We start from the raw sequence: 19947 nt of genomic DNA, 5'->3' as shown, positions 1-19947 counted from the left end.
TTGCTTTCAGGCTGGTGAATGCTAAATAGTTTGAAATAGTTATTGATAGAATTTATCTATCTATCTATCTATCTGTCTATCTATATCTATCTAATCTATTTCTGTTCCCAATACAAAAACTAGTCTTTCACAGCCACCTTGCAAGTTTAATATAAAAAAATCTGTGCTGCATTTTCTTCCCTCCCCCACTTTTTCCTTCTTTTTCTCTTCTTCTCTTCCCTTTTTTCCCCACCCTCTCTTTTCTTTCTGTGGGATAAACACCCTGGAATTCTGGAAATCAGAATTTTGAATCTAATTACATTTCAATTCTCTAAGAGAGGTATATATTATATAGTGTGTGCTGTTTCTTAAACTAATTAAACCACAAAGTTTTTTTTTTTTAGTAGAACTAATTTTATATGGAAAAAACTGGGATACTCTGTTCTGTTTTAATAATAACAAATTTCTTCTTTGATTTTAAGATATTTTTCAATAATAAAAGGAAAGTAAGTGCTCATTATAAATTAAAATGTAATAGAATTGTATAAAGGAAAAATGTTACAATTCTCTATACATTTCAACTAAAGGTGTGCTTCATGAGGGGAGGGCTGCCTGGATTCATTATATCTGCCAAGTCCAGCACAGTGCCAGCTGAGCAGGCCCTGAATAAATATGAACTGAACTTTCTAAACTGGTACAAACATATAAGGGGTATTGATTATTTATCAGGAACTAAAATATATTGTAATTATTCTGCATTTTACATGTCATATAGTTGTTATTCAGTGACTCGCAATGAACTCCTAGTTAATCTCTGTAATGTGAAAGTCCCTGCCCAATAGAGTAGATGCAATCCAAGGCTTTAGATTGAATTATTGCAAACATTTAGGGAGGTATTCTCAGAAGCAATGGGCTACTTGGAATCCCCCTACTCAAGCTTCATTTAAGGACCCAGGATTCTATTTTATGTAACAGTCTTAAGTTCACCTGCAATTTCTTGGAATCATTCATACTACAGGCAGTGGTAGCTGTACTCTCATTCAGAAAAAATATTAGAGATGTTCAAATCACAGACCCAAGTAATTGCTATTCCGTCTATAGGGAGAATCAGTGTTGGCAGCTGCCTTCTAATTTAAAATCACATTACCCTGTATACTATCTGTGGCAGATCACAATTTAAATTTACTTTGATAATTAGTTCTTTAAATTTGAAATGAAATTCATGTGATTATTAAATATCCAAAGAGTGTGGAAGAGAATACAAGAAATATAAGTCCCTTGACCACCACCAACCTAGCTCACCATTTTCAGAGGCAAATGTTCTAGTAATTTCTTGTGTTTACTTCCAGAATTGTTTTGATTACAAATGTTAGCTTCCAAGATTGTTTTTTGGGGGGAGAGAGTTAAACAGAGACATAGAGAAAGCACTAGGAGACCATTAAAAAAAAAAAAAGAAAAAGGAAAAAGAGCCCTCCAGATTTCATATATCCAAATGGGAATAGAATTTAAAACAGAAGCATGCACATGTACACACACACACACACACCTTTGTATCCAAGTCTCAGCTTTCCATATCCTCCATGGGGTGCTGAGAATTCCAGTCAGTCTTTTGTGGATGAGAGCTTGCAGAATGAGTGGTTTCTTGGCTGTTGCCCTGGTGGTCTGTCATTTTATCACTCCTCCTGAGGAGTCACATTAAAAAAAATTCCCACCTCACTGATAACTGTCGTGTCTCATATTAGAATAGATAAAGGATGTTCTCCCTGTGGTAATGACAGGTGGGTGATACAGATTTGGAACTGGGCAAGTATGTATGAGCTTTCTTTAAACCAGTGGTTCACAAATGGGAGCAATTTTGTCTCCCAAGGGGATGTTTGGCAAAGTGTCTGGAAACATTGATTGTTATGATTGCGGGGGTAGGGGTGAGTACTCCTGGCATGTAGAGCCTGGGATGCTGTTAACATCCTACAAGGTTCAGGGACAGCCCCTCACAACAAAGAATCTTCTGGTCCAAAATGCAAGAGCGTTAAGGTTGAAGAACTCTAAATGAACTCTCTTTGGCCATTCGTTCATTTAGGGACAGTGACTTTAATTCACAGAAATGACACTATCAACAGTGATAAAATCCTATGTAGTTTTCAGTTTTTTACAGTTTAGGCCCTTGAACCTTAGAACATAATGGGAGAGTTTCATGTCCTACAAGTTTATCCAGAAATATAATTTTCTCATAGCATTGTCTACCCTTACCCTTTTCCTTTTTTAACCTTTCTGATTATATTGCTTGTAGAGAAAAAGCAATATATTGCAGGGAAATGAAACTTGAATAGCAGGGAATAACAACAAATAACTGTTCTATGTTTGTTTGGGAAATACTAAAACATAGATAGTAAGTCCTTTCCTGAGTTTTATTCCCAGATCCTTATTCTCTGATTCTGACCAGCATCTCTTCACAGATACCCTCTTTTGATCAAAAGGTTCTATATAAATTCCTTTCAGGGTGAAGCTCGATAACTGTGTTCTGGTGGATAATTGTATTCAGTCTGATCATTTCTGAATGTCATCACAGATTAAAGCATGTGAAAAATTAAATAATGTGAGATTACATTGGCTCTGGGTCACAACGATTCTTGACCCATAGCGAATCCTGTCTTTGCTTCATTTTGGTGCAATTTGTCAGCCTAGAAGAAAATGTGCAATACTGAACATTTTAAGTTGTCTTAGTGAAGGGAATCAGATTGTTGGGTCTACAGTAAGGTGGTTCAGGACATGTGGAATACACCCTTTTAAGTTGTTGTTAGGAAGTAGAGGCTCCAAGTGAATAAGTGGCTGGCCCTGGGTCCCAGGACAGTGGCGATCCTGGGGCTAGAGTTCAGGCCCTCTCACCTGAGTCCACTGCTCTTTTGGCATGATTATCTGGGCTACAGTTCACAGTTGTCTCCATGTGGCCAGAGCTGCCCAAAGTAAATGATGCCAAGGTTGGACCATATATCTTATGTGTATCCATCACTTTAAACTATTCAAGCTACATTCACATATATTATCTCCTTTTAAAAACAACCTTATTACATAAATGGATCAAGAATTTTGTCTCAATTGACCAGAAGGAATAGAGATGTTAAGTAACTTATGTGAAATTAAATAACTAAAGAAATAAACCCAGATGTCTGAGTCCAGGGCTCTCCTCTCTAGTTCACTGCAAGTTTACTGTAGAGGCAAACAATTCTACTACACAGGTATAAACTAAATGCTCTTTATTGGTTGCTTAAAACTGTGTGTGTCTGATACTGTGCAAAGAGTATATATTAGCCCAATTATTCCTCACAATAGCTCTAAGAGGTTGATATAATTAATTTAATTTGCTTGATTAATAAACTGAGGTTTAATGAAGTACTGTAACTGCTTAAGTTTATACCACCAATACATTTAGAGTAAGATCTCTTTCATTCTAAAACCCATAGCTCAACAATTATACTCTATACCAGCATTGCACAGTAAGGTTTTTCTATGGCTATTTTAGTAAACAATACAATTTCCTTATTGGAATAACCATTGCACATCCAATTTTATGCATTGATCTTCTAATTTTTAAAAAAAATTTTTATACTTTTTTATCTTTATAGCTGATGTTGGGGAGAATGGAGACAACAGGTTAAGATAATTTCTCTTTCTCTTCCACATTTACCCAATAGTTCTTATCTGATTTTTCTCAGCATCTGCATTTACATGTTCAATTTAACATACCTAATGCAAAAAGAGCAGACTTTCCAGGAAAAAAATCTGATTGTGTTACCACTTAGAAGTCTTTAAAGGATCACCTATAACTTAAAACACAAGATTTGTTAAAAGTAACAAGATCTTAAACCTGTAAGATCTGTTCCCTGCTTTATTATGTAATTTCATCTCCTGCCAATCTGCTGCAGACTGCTCGAGACATCCTGAAATTAGGTAGTTCCCCAGTGACATCATGCAGCTACAGGTGTGTACATTTTCATATTCTTAAAGTTGCATCTCCACACTACCAACTGCTTCCTTCCCCTGCCCCAGCCAGGCCATTATTTAATTCTTTTGTTCTTTAAAACTCCTTTTAAGAATATTGCTTCTGAGCTTCCCTAACACCCAGAACATAGTTCTATCATGACCCCTGTCTCTGTAATTGGTAACTGACCCTTCTGCCCAACTATGTTATGAACTATTTGATATAAGACATCATTTCTTATGTGTCTTTATTTCCCCAATGCTTAGCTCAGTTCCTGGCATATGATAGAAAGCCAATAAAGTTGAATGAGAGTGGAAGTATCATAAGAATTTGGGGACTGAGTAGATATGGAAAATAAAAGAGAAGAGAGATGGTTCCAAGGTATCTCCTTTGGGTGACTGGGAAGATCTTTATGGAGTAACTGAAACAGGAGACTTATGAGACTGATAGGAAACTGGTGGAGAAAAGGGAAGTTGGTAAATTTGGATTTGCTCATGTGGCATGTTGAAAATAATAAGCTACCATAGAATAGTAATCTCCAAATAACTAAATACATTATTTGTTTAATAGAGTAGCTAGAAATTTAGGTTTCATGGGCAAATTAAAAAGGCTCTATTATCCTTTGTGTAAAATAAATAGATCTTAAGTTTCTCTTTAATGCATGTATTTATGAAACTGAAGGAAAAGAGAGGTCTGACATACTTCTCAGACCCCAGGTTTTCCATTACTTTTTGGATATTGCTCATACAGAAGCAGAAATTGACCTTAACCTTTATGAGCAACTGATCAGTACCAAGTGAACTATGAATTTGGCTGAAATGGACTGCTTTATACAGATGGAATATTTTCTGGTAGCTAAGCAATTGTTAGTAGCATTGTGTACATATCATTCATTGAATTAGCAGACAAGGAGTAGTTTGCTTTAAGATGCTTATGTCTTTGGTTTATAAGCCTTATGATTCAAGTGGAAAATTTATGCTTGTAGACTTTCTGTTCTCAAAGTCTGGTTGTGGGGACCCAGTCTAGACTGGAAACAGAGAACAGAGGACAGAGTCTTGTGAGGAATAAATTCACTTTGTGAGAATTACACAGATAAAACAGAAGTGTCAATAGGATATAGCTAACCATTTTGCTCTTTCTGGAATGGACTCATCTGCTTACTTTACTACTATTTTATCTCCTGTGTGCCTGCATATCTTCTGGCAAATGTAGCCAGAGTGATTTTTAGTTCCACAAGGGTTTTGAAAATGTAGACTGCCTCTCTAATTCTCTGGCAGAGGCGCTAGTTAGCAGGGCTTAGAAATCTCTTAACAGAGAATTTACTGCACATGTAGTTAGATATAAAAAAGGTGAGCTCATTGCTGGGAAGTAGAACTCTGTCAGGCAAGTGCTGAATAGGAACAAAATTTTTGCCTTCCCAGGCTTTCCTGGGGGTGTCTCAGTGAACAATCAGATACGAGTATTCTGAAATAGGGAATGTGTCTTTTATGGACTCAACTGTGTCCCTAACAAAATTCAACTGTTGAAAACCTTCAAAATGTCACCACATTTGGAGATGGGGTATTTACAGAACGAATTAGGTTAAAATATGGTCACTAGGGTGGGCCCTAACCCAGTAGAAGAGGAAACTTGGATACAGATACACATAGAGGGAAGATCATGTGAAGACACAGGGAGAGGCTGAGGAGAGAAGCCGGGAACAGATGCTTCTCTCATAGCCCTCAGGCGGAAGCAATCTGGACCCTTGATCTTGGACTCCTAGCTCTCAGAACTGTGAGAAAATAAGTTTCTGTTGTTTAAGCCATCCAATCTATGGTAATTTGTTGTGGCAGCTCAAACAAAAAGGGTCTTTTGAATTTGTATTCTTAGGCCTTAGAGTGTGGCCAAGTTCTCAATAACGTGTTTGAGCCAAAGGTGTAGAAAGGGTTCCTCTTGGTCTCTGTAAAAGGGTTCATACAACTTGGAAGAATATGCACAACCCACAAACTACTAACCACTCTGAAAAATTCACCAATCAACCAATAGTTGTCCCAGCTTTAGATTTTAGGTCCTGTGTGTTAGCTGTACCCAGAAGTGTAGGCATTGGCCCTACCCTCAAAGAGCTTGTTGTTTGTATCTGTTCAATGCTGGAAAAGCAAAGACTGAACGGCAGCTGTCGTGGGAGCCCTGTCTGCATGGGTGGTGCTCCTCCGTCTTCACCTCCCGTCTCGTCTGTACCTGTAATGACACATTTTTTTAAGGGGCATCATCAATCATTTAAGGAGTCTCCTAAACACATACATTCAAATTTCCCGGCTAGTAAGTAGGCAAGTAGGCTGGCATAATCATGGATTGGATTTTGGCCTAGGCTCCAGGCTAATGGTGAGATGATTATTAATGATAAGGGCCCACTAGGATTTAGGCATACAATGTATAATTTGTCAGTATCACTGTAGTGTTCTTTACTGACTTGTAACAGAAGAGAGTATTTACCCTATGGATGAATTTTTAACTGAATTTTCTATGAGGTTGAATGAAGCATAAAATACACAAGGTTAAGTTAAAGTTAGACTAATAATCTTTTCTCATATTGAGAGTCCTTTGAGGATTTCAGTCTTGCTTTCTGGAAATGAGAATTTTCTTCAGTGCAGCATGATTTATGTAGCACATATATTGCTGATCCTTTTAGCTGCTGTTTCATTGAATTCTTACTACAGTCCTGGCCATTGAACATAACTGTCATAGCCATTTTACAGATGAGTTGGTTGAGGAACACAGAGGTTAAGATCACCTGACTTTTCAGTGGCAAAGCCACAGTTTAGAGAAAGTTTGGCCTGTCTGCAGAGCCTGTGTCCCCTTGCTGTGCCATATTACCCCATTTCTGTTAAGGTTCCTCTTTTGATCCACTATCTCCTATTGTATTTTTAACGAATGTGGTGTGTGTAGTGAATAGAAGCTGGGAGGGCTTGCAACTTCTCAAAGGCTTTACATTTTCCCAACTTTCCAGATTATTTTCCTATGATATTCTTTCTCCGAGGCATATTCACTGAAGGGAGTTCTCTGTTCCCTGCCCTGTGCTGCTGTCCGTGTGGACACTGCTGCTTCCCCCACCTCCCACCCCAGCCCTCCATTGTGTGAGGTCAGCCCTGTTGCTGCTTCATCATCCATTTCCTTTCTTATATGCTCTGCACTTGCTCTCTTTACAGTGCCTGATACTACACTCTATTTACATTCACTGGACTTGCCTGTCCTCTACTAAATGATTCAGCTCAGCCTAGACACCTGGGCCTTGGATGATTGGTTCTGTGTACTCTGCTGGTGCTGCTTATTTCACTTGTTATATTTATAAGAAAAATAGAAGCTTGTCTTTTGTTAGGAAACTTCACTCTTGAAGTGGAAAAAGACCCATCTTGTGGCAGCATCTGCCAGGAAAATTATCTTCTCAACACAGGAAACAAACCTTTCATGGTGTTCCCATGTTTCTCCTATTCAGGAATTCCTGTGATTGATAGATATCAAATCAAGCAGAAGCTTAATCCAGCATACTTCTAGACCTGCCTTCCGGTATGTGTTCCAAAGAGCATTAGCCCTGTGAATCCCCTAAAAACTATAATCACAGCGACATCTCCCTTTTGCCAGCGGCAGGTTATTGGGATTGAGGGGAGCTGGTCACTGAGCACTGCTCCTCGCTTCTAACCACGTTCTTTCTCTATCTCTGCACTACAAAGTGCCTGAGGCCACAGCCATACCTAAGATTCTACCTTTCCCTAAGATGCTATCAAGCCTTGAATCCTTGTTCTTCTTGGTCCCTAGAAGAAGCTGAAGTCTCTCACTTCTCCTCCTGCTCCAAGACCCATATTTTCATGTTTTTGATATGACTACACATGTTCTCTCATGAGTCTGTCTTCCACCGCCTCAGCGCCCTGTTTATATACTATGGAACTTGTGGTGTATATACAGTCAGGAGAAGCTGGGTTTTCTGTGGTAACAAATCAACCCTCCCCACCCTGCATCCCACCCCCAACACCACCAGCCCTTACAAAACAAAGGCTCATTTGTCACTTATATGTCATGTTCACCTTTGGTCGGCAGGGAGTCTGCTCTGCATGGTCACCCAGGGAAGCTGACAAGAGCTCTACAATATTCTATGAGAAACATCTGGAAATGAAGCCTCCTTCGGGGCCTCAGGAGAGGAAGGGGTGGAATAGGAGTACTGCACATAGACTTTTTACAGCCTCAGCCCAGAAATGGCACACACAATTTCTAAAACTTCTTTGCCAGAAATGTTCAGAAGTCCCTTCCCGAGTATAATTGTGTTGAGAAGTTCTGTCTTGAGGCTGAAAGGGAAGGGAAATGATGTTGGTGATCACCAGTCAATTTCAATCTGTCATTAAAAATGCCCTATTTTCAATCACTTCTCTTAAATTACTCCTCAATGCCTTATTCTAAAAAAGCCCTGGGGTTTCCTAAGGATACTGCTTCTCCTGCACCCCTCAAATACTGGCTCATTCTTCTACTTTATCCCATGTATTCCTGAACTTGTAGGCAGGATCGTGTATCCTTTGCTCACTCTTCATTTTCTAGAATATGGTTCTCCTTTGCTTTCCTCACTTACCCCTCATAACTTTCCTTAGTTCCCTTAGAGCACATGCCTTCTGACTGGACCATCCGATACTGTTCCTTGTTGCAGCTGTCATCCTTTCAGTCACTTCCTCCCTGCTCCACCTGCACCCCCCCACCCCACATTAATGGAAGATTTTTGCACTTACTGTACTTTGGTTGGCTGTATTTTTCTCCTTTGTGGCTTCTGTCATCAATCTTGGTGACTTCAATATCTGCAAGGATATTTCATCCCACACATTGTTCTTGACCTTTCCCTCCCCAGACATTTCATCTTTTCCTTACCTCTGACACTTACTGTCTTGATCATACTCTAGGCCTCCTCCTCCAAAACCTCAATCCCTAGCATCTCACTTACTGGCCATCACTTTCTATTCTTCCAGTTCCACGTCCATCTTATGGCCTGAATTGTGTCCCCCGTAAAAGTTCTCATGTTCAAGTCCTAACCCCAACACCTCAGAACGTGACTGTACTTGGCGATAGGGTCTTCGCAGAGGTGATTACTTTAAAATGAGGTCACTAAAGTGGAACCTAATCCAGTGTAACAAGTGTCCCTAGTACAGGAGGAGATTACCCATAGACATTCACAGAGGGAAGACAAGCTGAAGACACAGGGAGAAGAAGGACATCTGTAAATCAAGGAAAGACTGTAGAAGAAACCGTCACTGCCAGTAACTTGATCTTGGACTCCCAGCCTCCAGAATTCTGAGAAAAATAAGTTCTGTTGTGTAGCCTCCCAGTCTGTGGTATTTTGTCACAGCAGCTGAGCAGACTCCTACAGGCTTCTAGGACCCTCATGTTCTCACATCTTGGCTCAGATCAGATTTCATGGTCCAAGGACTATAATTATGCCCTTCTACACACTTTTGCTCTTTCTGGCCCCTCATCAATCTGTTATCTGTTGTTAAGTCCTGCCTGACAAAACTTCCACACCAGTTAGATCCAACCCTCCACTCAAAGAAAGCCTGTGGCTGGCAAAAATCTCTCGAACGTAAAGTATGGGCAATTTTTTCCTGGACACATCTCCTCAGGCAAGGGAGACAAAATAAACAATGACCAACTGAGACTACATCAAACTAAAAAGCTCCTGTACAGCAAAGGACACCATTAACAGAATAAAAAGGCAACCTACAGTATGGGAGAATATATTTGTAAATGATTTATCTAATAAGGGGTTAACATTCAAAATACATAAAAGACTCATATGACTCAACACCAGAAAAACAACTTGATTAAAAAATAGGAGAGGGCTTGAATAGTTATTTTCCAAGGAAGAAATACAGATGGCCGACAGGCGTATGAAAAAATGTTCCACATCACTAGTCATCAGGGAAATGCAATTCAAAACCACAATGAGATATATCACCTCACACCACACCTGTTAGAATGGCCACTATCCAAAAGACAAGAATAACAAGTGCTGGCGAGGATGCAGAGAAAATGGAACCTTCCCACACTGTTGGTGGGAACATAAATTGGTGCAGCCACTGTGGAAAGCATTATGGGGTTTCCTTAAAAACTAAAACAGAAATCTCATAAGATCCAATAATTCCACTTCTAGGAATTTCCCCAAAGAAAACAAAATCCCTGATTCAGAAAGATACATACACTCCTATGTTTATTGCCCCATTCTTTACAATACCCAAGTTATGGAGACAATCTAGGTGTCCATCAATAGATGAATGGATAAAGAAGAGGTGGTACATATACGCAATGGACTATTATTCAACCATAAAAAAAAGGGAAAGAAATCCTGCCATTTGCAACAACATGGATTGGCCTGGAGGAAATTATGCTCAGTGAAATAAGTCTGGTGGAGAAAGACAAATACCACATGATTTCACTTAATTTTGGAATCTAAAAACAAAACAAAACAAAATGAACAAAGTAGCAGTAGACTTGCAGACACTGAGAAGTGACTGGTGGTTACCCTGCTGGAGGAGTTGGGGTTGGGGGAAGGGTGAGGCAGATAAAAGGGCACAAACATTCTCAAACATAATATAAGTTGGTCATGGGACTGGTAGTACAGCATGGAGAATGTAACCAATGATTCTAACATCGCCATGTGTTGACAGTAACTGCACTAGTGGGAGTAAGAAAGGATGTAACAACATGGGTAACTGCTGAACCATTGCGTTGTATACTTGAAACCAATATAAGATTGTATATCAATGATACTTCAATAAAAATTAAAAAGAGAGAAAGAAAGCCTGTGGCCAGCAGCTGAGCATGGCCGGAGGAAAACGACACCCACTCAGTCCGTGTGGGAGCGTCTCTAAACATTTCTCTCCTCAGTCACTGTCCTCTAATCTGAGAAGACTGTTTTACGGCTTCTTCCTGGGCTTCAGACTTCCACTCCCCCTGTGTTCTCAATGACCTGCCTCTTGTTTCAGGGCCAGAAATAGAAACAACCATAAGAGTACCTCCTGATCCTCTCTCACCAAATCTATCAGTTTCCCTGCTTCTGTGCCCACATACTCCGTAGTCTTTGAAAATGGATGAATCACCACATACCTAGGGTGGTGATTCCCTTGCTTGTGCTCTGGACTACCTACTCAAGGATTGTTCCTGCAGTGTCCCCTCTCTCCTGCACCAGCCCCCTTCCCCCCTTTCTGCAGGATCATTCCTGTCAGATACCCGTAAACGCTAATCCTTCATTATAATAGGCTTTGCTGTGCAGAGGTTAAAAACCCTGAAATCTTACATGCACAAAATGACTTGTTTCTTGCTTATACGACATTGAACTCTGGATGACTCTTCAGGGGATCTCCCCAGGGGTGTGACACGGAGATCCTAGTTCCTCCAGCTTGCCTGAGGTCACCATCTCAACACATGGATCCCTGTGTTGCTGTTGCTGGGGAAAAGAGAGGGGAAGGCGGTGGTATCTTCATACTTGGGAAAAGGAGCTTTGAAGAACATTAAATTGTTTCTTTCCTAGGAAAAGCTGCTTTATATATTTAAAAATTCAAGATATTTCAAATTAACCCTTTACTATTCTCTGTGTGGGATTTCACCTATCACTGATAAATAAAATAAAGACGATGAGTACCTTTGCCTGCTGTGGACATATTAATGGAATTTTCTGTTTCATTTCATGTGTATGTGTGTATTCTCCATAGAATTCATAGCAGTACAATTATTTTGGGAGCGCAAGGTGATTGCTCAATAAATATGCAATTGAGAGGAAGAGATCGTTCATCTGGGTTAAATTTTCTCTCTGTAATTCTATAGAATCTGGCATAAAAATCATGTGAATTCATATATGAAAGGAAACTGTTGTCCATCTTGCCAGGGTGAGAACAAAAATTTATTTCTGCTTATAGATACCTGCTCAGGGTTTTCAATAGACATTTATGTCAACTCAACCTAATCTTTGGTTTTAAGAATCCAATAAAGTTCAGGGGCTTAAGATGCTGAAGTTTATTTAGTTCACGGTTCTGTGGGTCTGTGGTTCTCACTGGGTTTAGTCACGTGTCTGCAGTCGGCTGCCTGTTGGCCAGGCAGCTCCACTTCAGAGGGCTGGCTGGCTGCAGGCGTGTGACGGGGAATGACTGAGCTCCCTCAGGACGGCCCAGGCTTGTTCACGTGGAGGGTGGGCAGGATCCACAAGGAAGAGAGGGGAAGAATTCAAAGCACACACACCCAAGGTATGGAGCTCACGCGCTCTCAGGTCTGCAGCATTCTGTTGGCCAGACAAGGCCCGGTGTCAGCCCGTAGGTGTGGAGTGAGGAAATCGGTTCCAGCTCTTCACGACAAGAGCTGTACACTCAAGTGCAAAGGGATACAGAAAAAGGAAGAGAGATGATTTATGGCCACTTAGTAATCTACCACATAGGATAAGCACTTGAGAAGTGCAGCCAGAGATATTTGAAATTTATTCCTTTACCTACTACTAGCCAGGGAAGAAAGTAACAGTGAGAAAAGTATGTCTTTGAAAACAGGCCTTCCTAAACATTTCTCCTTTGCCATCTCTGCTGTCACTATTAAATATAGAGCTTTAAGGAAACAGTCATTCTTTTAAAACTAAAAGCTTCAATTTTTAAGCTCATTTGTTTTCCAGTGGAAGTAGTTTTTCTGAAAGAGGACGTGTGTTGATTGCATCGAGAAGGCCCAGCATCCTGTCCCCATGGTAACAGCATCTCGAATTCCCCAAGTGTTTGCCACCTGGTGTTTTGAGGCCCAATAGCCGTATAGCACCACATTATTTAATACGAGAAAAAGAATCTACAAGCACCACACATACAAAGACAGAGGGCCCACAGGTACAGTTTGGAATCAGATCAGAATGCTGGCCTATGAGATAATAAGACTATGGTTAAATTTCCAGTAATAATGACAATAATAGTAAAATAATTTTTCTTGTAGTGGATACTTGGATAACTCTGCTACCTGAGGAAAGTACTCATTCCAACAATATAAGAATAGACTATGTTTTAATGCTTTTAAGTAGATCCTAAGCATCAGGTTTATTTGTGCAAATACACAGAAACACATGTACATTTGTACCCTTCCCCCCACCCCCGACATAATTGTTGAGCTCTGATTTTAAACCAGAGTGCTAGTATCTGTAACAGGCCTGTTATTAGTTAGTTACTGGAATATTTGAAATTATTATTGTTGTCCTGACTTAATATAGACTTTTAAAGAAGATGTTTAAGAAATATAATATCTAAATCATAAGATATTTGTGTGGGTGGTTGCCTTTTGGTGGAAATTATTCTCTCTCCCAAACCCTTGTCTCAGTAGGTGTCACTAGGGCTTTTAAAAATTAGAATTTAGATTCATATCAAGCCACATCTCTGTGCAGTGTTTTTGGGTGTATAAGTGACAGGTTTATTATCTGTCTGTATCTGTGGCTCCTGTTAAGCTGCATGGGAAACATGTGAGAACAAATCCGTGCTCACTGTGGTAGCTGAATGGCTGGTGTTGCTGTTGAAACTGTAAAGCAATTTTCTGTTGTAAAACCCACAGTAATAGAATTCGGAAAAAGGTGGACCCCTAGGGGGATTGAAAAGGGGATGTGTGTGGGATGTTTTTGAATGAGTCACTGGGCAGGATTGGAGGTGTTCTTCAGATTAGAAATGGGAAACCAGTGGGTTGCCTGTAAAGGTGGAGATGAGTTTTGAACTAAGAAGAGACAGGTCTTCCTGGACCCTGGGAGGGACCTGGCATGAGGCAGAGAAGTTCTCCAGATGATGTCATCCACCTGGAGGGGATGCAGAAAGTATAGAACCTAAATCCTAATACTAACTGCAAATAGTAGGTAGGTTAAGACTTGTGCCTCATTGGCTGGTGTGATGATTAAAAAAGTCAGCGTAGGTAACATGCTTTAAAGTCTGTAAAGCAATGTTCAGAGCTCTTTCTCTTCTTTGGGGGCCCACAGAGTGAAGAGTGAGGTAAAAGATGGTAGATGGGGTGTTAAAAAAGGAAAACACTATTGACGTATACCTCCCTTCCCTGGGCTGTGCTTGGAGACCTTGGATCTGAAGAAGGGAATATTGAATGGAGGAAAGAGATGGGGGTTCAGTGCACCTTCACTATTGTGCTTCCCAGGCCACTTGGCAACTGTATGTTGGTTATCTGAGGAGAGGGAGTTTATGCTCAGGAAAGCTTTCCCTTGCTTATAGTTGGGTTCTTTGGATTCTCATTTATAACGCATCCTGCATAGTCTTATATATATGAATTATGTCTTACATATATTATTTATTTATTACAGTCATTCTAGGATCACCCATCCCATCCCACAACTCTAAAATACAGAAAAATCTAAACTGGGAAGTGTTTTTTGCAAATTTGGTGACAATACTTGGCTTGAACTGCCTTTTAATAATTTTTTTTCTCATTCAGTGGATTATTGATATGTTTTCTGAATGAATATCAATGTCTGCTTACTAAGTGTTGCTCCAGACATTTTGTGTGATATAAAATTCAGTATATGCACTGTATCACTTTATACAATAAAAAAATTCTGAACTCTAGTCCCAAGATTTCACATAAGAGACTGTGGATGTATATTATTTCCACAACCAGTTTCAATGAATTCTTTGTGTTTTGGATCATGGAATTATATTGATGCATTACTTTTAAAAGAATAATGAAAGATGTGTTTGAGAGCTGCAGCCATAGGCAACCATTCACCATCAATCCATCTCTCACTCTGTAGAAGACAGAAAAACCTTCCATTGTTCCTTCAGTTTGCAGAAGCCTGTTCATTCTAACACTTTTTCTCTTTGGCATTATTCCCTGGATGACCTACTGGCTTCCTGTCATCTCAAGCTGAATGTCTTCTTAGTAACACAAGTAAAACATGGTGAGGGGCCAGAAAAGTTCCAAAAACATTTCCTGGGCCCTCAACATGTGAGGTCTGGGCATTGTCATCATTGTTACTCCTTCTGGACTCTTCTTCATTTCAGTCTGTTTCTGTGATTTTGTATTTCCTTCTGCATGTTCCAAGAAAGAATGCTGTCTGGTGCCACTTCACTTTTTAACCACTCACTTTCAAAGTGCTGACATTTTTTCCTCTTCTTTCAATCATATGCCTACTCTTGATGGACCAGTGGATTTAGTTAATTTAGTAGTATATAGTCAACAGTCCATGACTATGGGTATATTTGTTTTAGAAATGGAAAAATGTATAAGGTAGAACTCATCTGTGCTAGTCAGCTTGGGCTGCCATAACAAAATACAAGCACTGAGTAGTTTAAGCAACAGACAGTTCTCGCAGTTCTGGTGGCTCAGAAGACCAAGACCAAGGTGCTGGCAGATTTGGTACATGGTGAGTCCTACTCCAGGCTTGCATTGGTCCCACGGCTGCCTTGTCAGTGTGTGTGCATGGGGTGGAGAGAGAGAGAGAGCTCTGGTCTTTCTCTTCCTCTCCTAATAAGGGCACTAATCTTGCCATGGGGGTCCCAGCCTCATGATCTCCTCCAAACCTAATTACTTCCAAAGACCCCATCTCTAAATACCATCACACTGGAACTTAGCTCTTCAACATATGAATTTTGGAGAACACAATTTAGTCCATAACATCATCTACTTATAAAGTCACATTCTTTTAATATTTAAAATGTTACACATAATACTGGATTAGGAATCAAAAAGTTTGTTCTGTTCCTGCTTTGCTATTAGAGAAAAACCCTGTTTTATCATATCTTTGAACCTCTGTTTGGACCTCTACTTCATCATACATTACAGAGTGGGGTGGGGCTAAATAATCTTCATATAATAATACTCCAGTTTAAATAATTTTGACAAGAGTCTTAATACTATGTTACTTGTATAATAGCAACACAGAAGTAATACTGTCCCTGAAGTACACTTCAAAGTCTTTTTTGTAACTTCACTTTGTTTAACTACTTAGTGATTTATCCATCTTTTCTGAGTTGCTACTAGTGAACATTTTCCAAGTTTCACAGATAATGGAGACTTTTTTTTAACTTTTGCTCAATGGATATTTGTTTCAAAGATAAGAATTACCTTTTTAATCACTTTTTGAGCTTTTCTCTTGCTTTTATTGCTCCCTTTTTAGGTAACTCTGACTGCTATTTTGGGGGAGAGTTGATAGAGATAACAGTACTTGTAAGAGGTTAGAAACAAATGATGAAAATTGTATTGTTCTTAGAAGATCATTTCTGTACAATTTGTAAGTTTCAAAATTAGATATTGACATGGTCTCTTTCTTAAAACCAAAAAAAAAAGGTACAAAATCTCTAGTGTATGTGTTTTAAGAAATCCTTTCTTAATGGACAAAAATCATGCACGGTATTAAAAAATTCTTTTTTTTTTTTTTTTTTTTGCTAAAAGAATGTTCTAAAACAGCCCTGAATATGTCATTTCAAAGTGTATTTAAAAAAAACCTGTCACACTATGACCACTAGTGTGGTCTTTTCGGCTACACTAGCTTGCAGTCATTTGCTTTAACTTGGCCCACTTTTCAAAGATGTGGCTGTGGGTTTCAGGGGCTGTCATCTTTCCTTTCCCCAGTGCTCTGCGCCAGCTCTGGGCCCGCAGACACCTCTGAGGGAGGCAAGGCCTGGAGTCGATACCTGAAGAAACTGCTGGTCCTAGGACAGGTGACTGGATGTGCTGAGCCCCTGGGACATATGTGGCAGGATGTTATTAATAAAAGACAGTCCTGCTGCTAAGGAAGGGGATGGAAGCAGATGTGAGGGTGAGATTCAGGGGACATCCTGGGCATTTTAGAGTTAGAGGATGCTGTGGAGGAGGGAAGATATAAGTTGGCATTTGGCAGTATGTGCAGAGGCAAGACTGAGTGTGGGCAGGAGAAGCTGCGGCTTTCAAAGATTTCTGACCTCCTGCCTGCCAACTTGGAATTAGATTTCTTGATGGGAGGGAAGGAGGAGGGAAGGGGTGAAAAAGGCAGATGCCAAGAGAGATTATTGACCTGGCAGCCAGACAAAAGGATGCTGTGGCTGGCACCTGAGGCAGAGGCGGGCAGAGTGTTATAGCTCTTAGGTCTAACTGAAAAGGCTGAGTGCCAGAGTTTCAGCTTCTGGAGAGTGGCCCAATGTGGCCTCTTCTGTCAACAGGAGAAAATAGTTCATAGAGAAGTAAAGAAATAAAGTGAAATGTAGTATCTTCGGGTAGATTTTTAGGGATGGAATTTAGAAGCATATTCAGCTGCCTTTCTCCTTAGAGAAGCCTAACCTCTTGTAGCCATATTGGTAATTTTTTTTTTATCAGAAAACAAAAAACAAAAAACATCATTATTGCTGCCTGCTAAATTCTAAAACTGAGATGGTGTGGTTTTTACTATAGGCATTCCCATTTCCCAGCAGTGACTACTAAGTGACTTTTCCAAATGTTGACCCAGAACAATATCATTTTCTGGGAGACAAGACTTACTGATTCTATTTGAACACAGTTTTGTTGCCAGGCAAATCAGGAAACTAAATGTAGCAGTATCGGTCAGGGTTTTGCTGTCGGCTCTCACTCATTTATTTCCCTGGCCTATATCACCCTATGCCACTAGATGTCGCCATTACTCGTGTTTTTGTGTGTCAGAAACAGAGCAGGCGCTCTGTCCTTCTGTGCAGGGGAAACATTTTCATAAGGGGAGGACAGTGCTGGTTATGTGAATTTCAATTTAAAGATCTCTTTACCTGGATTTTCATCGAAAACAGACACTCCACACGTTTGTGTAACTTGGTTGCTGTTTCTCTTTCTGATTTTGAAAAAGGAGAGACTGAATTAAATGCTCTCTTCCTACCAATGTACCTTCTTTATCCTTACCCATTCTTAATTCTCCCTTAAAATGTAATTTCTGCTCTATAATAAGAGAACTATTTGTTAGTATATTTGGAAAATCACTGCATTGTGGGTGTTCAGAATCCATATATGGACTCCAAATGTTTCTCTTCTAATCTCTTTCAAGTCTTAGAGAACTTCAAAGTGTAGTATCTTTCCTTAGGAAAAAAATGGTGTAACCCTAAGCTCAACTAGGAAGAGAATCCTGTGAGAGCCCAGTGAGTCAGTTAGGGATTCAGCCTTCATGACTACGCTTGGATCCCCTTGACCCCAAGGCCTGGAAGTTGCTATGAGTTTCAAGTTGAGTGGTAGTGTAAGATACACAAATGATTTATTTTCCTGATAAACTTCCTTTTCTTTCATTAAATATTGGATACAGGTGTACCTTTTAAGATGTGGCCATTGATAAATAATATATCAGAGCATTATTTAAACATTAAATTAAATACAGTAGCTAAATAATAACACATTTATAGAATGCTTTTAGCAAATAATTACAGCACATTAAGTGTAGATGTCTCAACAAATTTTATTATAGCAAATGATAGCCATAGTAAGTAATAGCAAGGTAAGAACATTAAATAATAGGGTCACAACATTATAAGAAAAAATAAAGAGGCTTTACAAAATACATCTTAAGCAGCAAATTAAGGCCATGCTTGAGTTGGTGATGCAAAAGTGAATCAAGTTGCTTTTTTTCTGAGCTTCTTGATTTAATATTGTGTCTTTAACTGTTGGCTGTTCCCAAGAGTTACTAAGCCAATTGACCTCCAAACTAGGACGACACCAATCTGTTTTCTCTTTAGTTGTGATGCCTCAGGATTTGTAGATTAGTCGGTGTTGTAATTTTATCCCATAAATCTAACTCTCATCTGTGGGCCAAGTGCCAACTCACTCTGACTCAGGGTGGGATAATAGTCCCTAAAGTAAAGTTGCTGAGGACAGTTCTGGTGTCACTTCAAGAATATTTGGGGTCTCATCCTCTCTTGTCCTCTCCTTTCCCCTTCCCTTCCCCCCACACTTCCTTCATTTCTCTTTATTTTCTATTCCTTTCTTTCCCCTCTTGCCTTCTCCCTGTTTTCCATGTGTGATACTCTGATTTATTGCTGGATTGTATTGGAGAAAGAACCATGTCTGTATCAGTTTCCTGTGGCTTCCATAATGGATTGCCATACATTTGGTGGCTTAAAGCAACATGTATTTATTCTTTTATAGTCTGGAGATCAAAAGTCTGAAAATAGTTTCTTGGGCCAAATTAAGGTTCTTCATTTCAGTCCTATGCTTCCTCTGAAGGCCCTCAGAGAATCTTTTTTTACCTGCTTCTGGTGTTAGATTTGCATTCCTTGCATTTTTTGGCCTGTGAGCTACTTCCTTCAAAGCCAGCAGTGTAGCATCTTCAGATCTTTGCTGAGGTTCTCTCTTTGCTGTCACATCCCCCTCTGCCTCTCTCTTGGGACATCTCTTCTCACATTTAGAGCCCATCTGGATAACCCAGGTTTATATCCCCATCCCAAGATCCTTACATCTGCACAGTCCCCTTTGCTACATAAGCTGACATTACAGATTCCAGGGATTAGGACCTGGATGTCTTTGGAGGCCATTATTCAGTCAGCCACAGCCTCCTAGCTGTGTGTTTGGGCCATTTACTTAGCCTCTCTGGATTTCCGTTTCCTTGCCTAGTGATGTTACTGTGAGGATTTAATGAGAAAATGCTTGTAAAGTGGTTAGCATAGTGCCTGGCAACAAGCAAGTCCACTTTAAATTAAAATAATTTAAGTGCTAATGCATACTGTTCCTAGTAATCAGTATAATTATCTTAAAGATCATCTAATTTTTTCTTTCCTGTTTACCTTTTTTTATAGTACTTGTATACAGCACTGTCCTCACTACTCTGCTAAAACATGTATTTCAAAGTCACCAGTCTCCTTCAGCTGGTCAAATTCAAAGACCAAATTTTGGGCTTCATTTTGGCAGCAATCTAGTTGAACACTCACTTCACTTAGAAATAGTGTGCATACTTGGCTTCTGCCATATCACATTTTCTGGTTTTCTTCCTTTCTCACTGGATATTCCTCCTGTTTCCTTTTCCATCTCCTCCTTCTTTAACCACCACAAAATATTGGTAT

At 39.7% G+C, this 19947-nt stretch overlaps 1 pseudogene; it reads right to left on the bottom strand.

Moving 5' to 3' along the window:
- The window catches only part of LOC130679539 (uncharacterized), a 114279-nt pseudogene extending 94976 nt beyond the window's left edge, over positions 1-19303 (bottom strand).
- Between the last annotated feature and the right edge of the window lie 644 nt (positions 19304-19947).

This window comes from Manis pentadactyla, chromosome 1 (assembly GCF_030020395.1).
Source record: "Manis pentadactyla isolate mManPen7 chromosome 1, mManPen7.hap1, whole genome shotgun sequence".
Taxonomy (NCBI): domain Eukaryota; kingdom Metazoa; phylum Chordata; class Mammalia; order Pholidota; family Manidae; genus Manis; species Manis pentadactyla.
Note: the sequence above shows the minus strand (reverse complement) of the source record. Positions and strands in the feature narration are given on the sequence as shown.